Source organism: Rhinolophus sinicus, chromosome 16 (assembly GCF_057876585.1).
Source record: "Rhinolophus sinicus isolate RSI-liver-muscle chromosome 16, RSI-T2T, whole genome shotgun sequence".
NCBI lineage: Eukaryota > Metazoa > Chordata > Mammalia > Chiroptera > Rhinolophidae > Rhinolophus > Rhinolophus sinicus.
This window is the reverse complement of record NC_142516.1, coordinates 120,675,847-120,684,201: the sequence shown is the minus strand read 5'-3', so window position 1 is coordinate 120,684,201 and position 8,355 is coordinate 120,675,847.

The following is an 8,355-nucleotide window of genomic DNA, read 5'->3' as shown; positions in this document are numbered from 1 at the left end:
TTCTTGAAGGTATTCTGGCCAAGAACAGGATTAGCAATGGATAGATGGTTGTAATATGAGTCAGAATAACTGTTTGATGTTCCTGGCGGGTATTTGTGACAAGCAGGGTCCTTGATTATTTGATGGTCTAATGACCACTCATAACCATGCCTGGAGATTTGGTTAACATTTTCAGGTTTTGTGTTCTTATGCAGAATTCACAAAATTGGTTCCTCATGAATGTAAATGTTCACATCTATTTCTGGAGGAGGGTACCCATGCTGTGAATATTTGTTAAGTGACAAACATGAAAACCCAACATGAAAAGACTATTCTAAGTCAGGACTGCTTTTAGAAAAGACAGAATTCTTTGTGAGCAGCCAATGGAAACCTTGCCAACTATCTGATTGAAACACCAAAGGTTTGAATGACTCAACTCTGTTTATGGAGTAAGGGTGCCACAGAGGCTGAAGATATTGGAAAAGTCTGCAGCCATGCTTCCTTCCAAGGGCGTGGTGCTAAGAAATGCTTGGCCATGCTGCTCTGATGCTGCTGAAAGACGGAAATGGAATGGGGACTTTCTCCTCCCAATAATCAACCAGAGTTTAATTAACATTTAGATTAGTTTCTCTGAGAAATAAATTTTAGCCTTTTAAACTTGTTTTTGTAATCTATATTTACAAGTTAAAAATAAGAAGCATATTTTTTTAGAGTTAATTTTTAAGGCATTTATTTCTTTTGATGGCATTTTGGGTTGTTCCACTTTAGCTCATCGTGTGGCAGGTTTTTGGGTATTCTGTCACTGTCCAGTATCTGTGTATGACTGAGTTTACCTATAGCCTGGAGTGGGTACTGCCACAAAACTGGCGATGAGCCTGTGTCACTACACATTATAGTATAAAAATAGATACTGACTTCTGAACTACACATATAGACTAATAGCTACTGCCACAGTTATCTACTCTAAACTAATCAGATGTGCTGTGAAAGGAAAGAAGCAAGCAAGAAATCTTAAAAATGGTTCCTTTAGAAAGTCGGAGAATTTGGAAGCTCTGTTAGTGAGAAAAGTAACAAGTGGTATCTATTAGGGAATCGTTAGCTTGGGGCTGACTTCCAAGTATAGTTTGCCTACCACTATGGTAATATTGCCTTTACCTAAATACTTTTTCCCTCCCCTAGTTTCTGCACTTCACAAACTACCAAAACTTGGACAAGGTGAAATAGATAACAAGAAAGAACTATCCAGGCCCAGATAGTTTCACTGGAAAATTTTACCAAGCATTCAAATAACACCAATTTTGTATAAATGCAATCGCTTTCATAAAGAGGTAGTACTTCCCAATTCCTTTTACAAGGCCATTATTACCCTGATATCAAAACCAGACAAAGACAACACACACAAAAATTATAGACCAATAGTTCTCCCAAACTTAGATGCAAAAATGCTCAACAAAATTTTAGTAACGCATAAAAAAATAATACACTATGACTAAGTAGAATTAATTCTGGGTATACAAAGTTGGTTCAATATTTGAAAATCAACCAGTGTAACCCACCATATCAACAGGCTAAAGAAGAGAAGTCATATTATCATATCAGTGTCTCTATCTGCAGACAACGGGATTGTCTACATAGAAAATACCTAGGGAGCTACAACAAAACCCTAGAACTCAAAAGTCAGTTCAGTAAGGTACTATGATACAAATCAGCACACAGAAATTAATTAAATTTCTATGTACTTACAATGAACAAGTGAACCCAAAATAAAAATGCAACACCATTTGCAATTGCTCTAAAGAAAATGAAACACTTAGACATAAATCTAACCAACTATGCACTAGGTATATATAATGAAAATTATAAAATGCTGATTAAAGAAATCAAATAAAATTTCTATACTTGGAGAGACATACTGTGCTCATACATTGGACAACTCAATATAAAAAAAGATGTCAATTCTCTCTAAATTGATCTATAGGTTTAACACAATTCCTGTCACAATCTCAGCAAGGTTTTTTGTAGACATAGATAAGCTTATTCTAAAATTTATATAGAAATGGAAAAGCCCTAGAATAACCAAAACAATTTTGAGAAAGAAGAATACATCGGGAGGAATCCCTCTTCCCAAGGGTAAGCCTTCCTACATAGTTAGCAACCAAGACTGTGGTACTGGCCTAGGAATAGACACATAGATCAGTGGACTAGAGACCCAGAAATAGATCCACACAAATATGGATTCAATTTATTTTTGGCAAAGGAACAAAAGCAATTCAATGGAGGAGATATAGTCTTTTAAATAAATGATGCTGGAGCAATAAATGGACATCCATAGGCAAAAACAAATCTGTAACCTAAACCTCACACCTTATACCAAATTTAACCTAATATGGATCATGGAATTAAATGTCTGACATAAAACTATAAAACTTCTAGAAAAAAAATAGGGTACAGTGTTTGGGTGTAAGGACTAGACAAAAATTTCTAGACTTGATAATAAATGAATAATTGATAAAAGGAAAATTAACAAGTTGTACCTTCCCCCAAATTTAAAACTTTTTCTCTGCGAAAGACCTGTTAAAAAGATGAAAAATAAAAATTGTGACTGGGAGAAAATATTTGTAAATCACATGTTCAACAAAAGACTTGTGTCTACAATATATAAAGAGATACAGTCTTTTTGGAAAATAACTTGGCACACATATTCCCAAGCCTTTTACCTAAAGGTCTCCCTTTTGGGACCTCTAAGGAGATCATCCTAAATAAGAAAAAAATGATGTGCAAGAAGAAATTTTTCATGATGTTATTTGAAATAATAAAAAATTTTGGATGCAATCTAATTTTCTAGCATAAGCAAAAGGGTTAATGGCATCAAGATACGCATCTATCCAGTGAAATTCCAGCTGTCATTGAATGTGATGGTTAAAAATACAAAGTAGCAAAAGGAAAAATGCATATAAGTTAATAAAAAGGACAAAATCAGGGTGCCAAATAGTATGCATTACATTTATGACAAAACAGAGGGTATGGACATGTGTAAGAATGATATGTATGTCAGTAGGATAAAAATTTGGGACTTTTTGCTTTTCTGTATTTTCTATGCTTTGTAAATATAATTTTATTTTTTTAACTCAAAATAAACAAATAAAATTCCCAACCCTTCCCAATGTTTACAACATTTATCACTTGGAGCAGGTTCAAATACATAGCTTTTGTATAACATCATGGCTGTGGGTGCTTGGTAGGAGGGGTGGAGGGGCTAAGCTGCACTGGTCACGTTTGCCTGTTTTTACACTTGGTCTGAGGTCAGTGTGTTACCAGGGAAAAGATATTTTTTGCCTTCTACTTTCTATTTCACGTGGCCCAGCACTCAGTTTAGTACTATGAACAATCATGATTCAGCCATGCTGTGGGTAGTATGTGCCATGTGAGCCATCCAGGCCCCTAATCATCACTTATTACATTGTTTCTGAATTCTAAATCACTGTCAACAGAATTGAAAAAGACCCTTGTACACTGTTGGTGGGAATGTAAAATGGTGCAGCCACTGTTTGTGGAAACAGAACAGTGTCCTCAAAAAATTAAAAATAGAACTACCATATTATCCAGCAGCCCCACTTGTGGATATATATCCTAAGGAGGTGAAATCACAGTCTCGAAGAGATATCTACATCCTCGTTATTTACAAGAGCCAGAATATGAACATCTAAATGTCCACTGACGAATGAATGGGTAAAGAAAATGTGGTATATACATACGATGGAATATTATTCAGCCTTTACAAAGGAAATCCTACCATTTTGACAACATGGAGGACATTAAGCAAAGTGAAATATGTCAATCATAGGACAAATACTGCATAATGCCTCTTATATGAGGTATCAAAATAAAACTCAGAAGCAGAGGATAGAATGGTAGTTGCCAGGGAATGGGGCGAGGGGAAAATGCTCAATGGGTATAAAGTTTCAGTTGTATAAGATGAGTAAATTCTAGAGATCTGCTGTACAACATACTGCCCATAGCTAACAGTACTGTGTTGTGCACTTAAAAATTTAAGAGGGTAGATCTCATGCTAAGGGTTTTCACCACCACCATCATAAAATAAAAAGCAAGGGGACACAAGAAGTCTTTTGGAGGCGATGGCTATGTTTAGTATGTTGGTATCACAATTGTATACATATTTCCAAACTCATTAAAATGTATACATTAAATATGTGTAATTTTTAATATATAAAGTGTATCTTAATAAAACTGAAAAAAAGAGCACTGCCTTTCCTGGGCAACAGAATATGGCTGCTCTGTGTTCTTTGTTGGCAATAAAAATCTTGCCTATAACATATCCCTAGTGCTAGCAGATGCAGTACAGTCTTCCAGATATAAATCTATTAATAATTTGGCAGTTTACAATAAATAACCAGTAATGATAATGTCAGTATCTCTTTATATTTTAATGCTTTAATATGGATCCCTCTGCATGTGTTTTTATAGGTCTGATGAACACAAGTGTTGATCCCTCCCCATTTCATAAAAATCAAATATGATTTGAAGGCATAACATGTGAGGGCAGTTAAGACCATGGAAATTCATTAGGTATTATGAATCCAGATATTTCCCTGGAAATGAGCAAATTTACCAGGAGATAGGTGTCTGACCATAAGAGTGCTCACAATATTGTACATTTTCTTCAGGTATGTTGTAATTCATCAATACATATTCATTTATGTAATTGTTTAATGTCTCTCTTCCACTCAATTTGAAAACCAAAACTCATAGCCTAGCTCATAGTTGGTACCTGTTGAGTATGCACAGAAATAATAAATGTGAGATTGTAGGTACATAAGATATTCTTCAGACTGTTGAATAGAGAGGATAAAACTAGTATTTATGAGAATCAATTATGTGTTAGGAACTGTGTATGTTTTCTTATTTAACTCTTGTTACAATCCTTAAGCCAGCTACATAATTGCAGTTGAAATAACCAAACTGACTATATTCAATATGGTTGCTGTCCTTATCACGGTGATCACTTCTTTAGGTATATAAATGTTGAATAACTGTTATGTATACCTGAAACTAATATAATATTGTATGTTAGCTATATTTTAATAAAAATATTTTTAAAATAAAATAAAGCATAGGCACAGACAACAGTTTAGTGGTTACCAGAGGTTGCCAGAGGTTAAGGGGTAGAAGAGGGTAAAGTGTGTCAAATATATGGTAATGGAAGGAGAACTGACTCTGGGTCGTGAGCACACAATGCAATATATAGACGATATATTATAGAAATGTACACTTGAAACCTATATAATCTTTCTAACCAATGTCACTCCAATAAATTTCATAAAATTTTTTTTAAAAAGAAAAGAAATAACTAAATTGAAGTTCAGAGAGGTTGAACCATTTACTAAAAGTAACACAGTTCGTTTGGAACCCAGGTCTATGTGACCTTAAATTGTTTTTTCCTACATCTCACTGCCACCTTAAGCCCTGCTGAGAGGGAAGGATTTAATAACCAAATCTCCTTTAGAAGGGACTGGAAAATAATTGTGGGGTCATCTGTGGAATAAGCTTAATGGAGAAAAGAGACCAACTAGCAAATATGTATTTTATGCAGTCCTTCCCTGAAAAGTCCACATAATGCTGGCTGGGTTGGGGCTGAACTCCGGCCACCGTCAGGTTGGAGAAAAAATGACATTGTCTTTGAGGGAGACACTACTCTCAGGGGTTACGATGGAACATGATTGATGCCACCATAAAGATGTCCAGTGGATTTTTCTTGGTAACTCTCCTTAATCCCACTTTGGTGGTCACACAACAACTTTGAAAGGTGCCTGAAGAACTTTCGATGCTATAATGACCTGAGCAGTTAAATTAGTTTAAGTGCCCTGCAAAACCTAATACCGTTATATCTCTGTTATTCTCCAAGCATATCTGCTTAAAATAAATTGATTATGGGGCCACGTGTACACTATTAAGGAACAAGAAACAAAGGGCAGTGTGCCAGTCACCTCGACAAGACCAGCCATATTAATTCCTTCAGCTAAAAGTCTTTTGTGCCTGGTTGTGTGCCCGCTGTGGGAATGCAAGACCAAAGAACAGAATCCTCCCTCATGAGGCTAACACTTTAAGCAATTATTAACAATAATCAAAGTCTGACCAAAATCCCCTGAGTAAAAGCCTAACAGACAACTAGGAATGAGAGTTACTTAACTCCATAGCTGACAAGCATTGTTTACATGAAGAGTTAGAGAGAAAAGTAATCGAATACATTATGTTCCTTTAGGAGAGAACAGATTTCTCTTTTTCAGGCCAAATTCCTTCTGTGTCCCTTGAAAAACAATGGAAGCAAAAAGGCAATGGGCAAAAGGAGTAATGAGGATTTATTTGGCTAAGCATTTTGTAACGATTGCCCATTTCCAAGAGATAGGTTAATGATGTATGTTAAACCACACGAGTTTAGTGAAATTCTTCAGATAGTTTAAAACTAATTATATACGTAAGTACAATTCTGTCTTAGAGTTCCATTTCATAAGGATAAAGTCTGGTTTAGAAACTGCTCCAACTTCAAGAAGCTCGTGCAAATACATTTTGATGAGTTGAGTGTAAGTGAATCAGAAACATATGGATTTCATTTGCTTTGTAATACACATGAGCTTAAAAATCAAGTGTAACAGTGGTTGTCAAACTGTGTTCTGGGAAAAGCTTAGAACAGTTTTTCTCTCAATCAGACCCAATGAAATCCTTTTCATTTGTATCCTTAATGAATTCTAGTAAAAACTTGGCACAGTTCTGAATTTTACTTTTTCTATTTTAATGTCTCATTTGGGGATATACCTCATTTAATAACCTCAGGCTTTAGGGATGACCTTTGCATTGCTTATGATTCTCTACTGAATACATAAAACTAAAAAAAAAAAAAAAAAAAAAAAAAAAAATCCTGTGTTCAGACTTATTAATTTAAGTGGAAGTGAAGTTGACTATACCTGTTTCCTTTAGTGGTTAGTGGATGGATAGGAGAATACAATTTTATTTATCGAAAACCAATATTGCATTTGAAAGGAGGTTCAGGAATGTGGATCTTGCTATATTATCCCTCAGTTTGCTGTAGAATTTTATAGCTGAATTTTTCTATACATTAATCTGATCGATTGTTTTCAATTGAAAACTCTTGGGAAGTTGACTGTGTAAGTTTTATCTGCTTTTATGGTGTTTAAAAAGTCCCATATTTCTCTAGGACTTGATTGAGGATCAATGCAGTTGCATCAAGAGAATTTTCAAAGCATCATAAGACCTCACAGTTTATTTAAAAAAAACAAACCTCAAAACCCAAATAACTCATTATTCCTTTATTACAAAATTTAATTTTTAAGTGCCAGACATAAAATCAGCTGTGCGTTAGAATTGCATAGTATTACTTTTCTTTCTTATTAAGTAAAATTTTATTTGTACTCAAAAAGAAAAAAGTTTGCCTGTGTGTGTATCCTTCATTCTTTTTAGAGAGGTTTACTTTTCTCCAGAGAAGTATAAAAACACACGTTCTTGAAATGATTTTTATAGCTAACTCTATGGTCATAGGAGATCAACCATAATTTTTACATTCAAACACCTGTAGAGGTGCCATGGCAGTCCCTTTTGCATACACAAAGTCAGGTTACCACTATTAATATTTAATTTAAGGAAAGTTGTTAGCCCTTTATACATTTTCCTAACAAAATTATTTAATATTAGCCTAATATTTATTTTCATCAAGCTGTAGTTAACAGTATAAATGAGAGCTTGTCGAAATGGTGGATCTCTGAATAAGAAAGCTTATATCACCCTGCCCCACCCTATCCTGACCATCTTCTTGGATAAAGTGTATGCAGTACAAGGAGTAAAACCTCGTCAGTCTCTGGGCATTGCAGCTAGTGGACACTTACAGTCTGTTTTTCACTTAGGTATTTGCCTAATGCGGTTATCACAAGAATTACCCAACATATCAAGCTTGTCAACTGGTTTTTGACACCTATGTCAACACCAGATAGAAAGCAATGATTGCAGCTCTGCAGCTACACCCCTCCACACACCCCCTGACATCGCTAATCACAGGGCTGCCAGCTGGGACATATGATCAAACAGTTTAGCCTTACTTTCTTTTCCCATAAGTTTTGTGTAAAGTTGTGCCTTTTGTATTATATTCTCTTTTAACCTCCCCCAACCATAGAGACATAACGCAAGCTTTCCTAAGCATTAAAAAAGATATCTTTTACATCTCTTAGGAAAAAAAAAATCAAGCAATATAGTAGGATGCCTAAAGCAATGTTAGAAAATTTGTCTTTTCTAGTAATGTACCCCGTGTACTTTTGCAGGCTTGGGACACATTTCATCTTGTTGACAAAT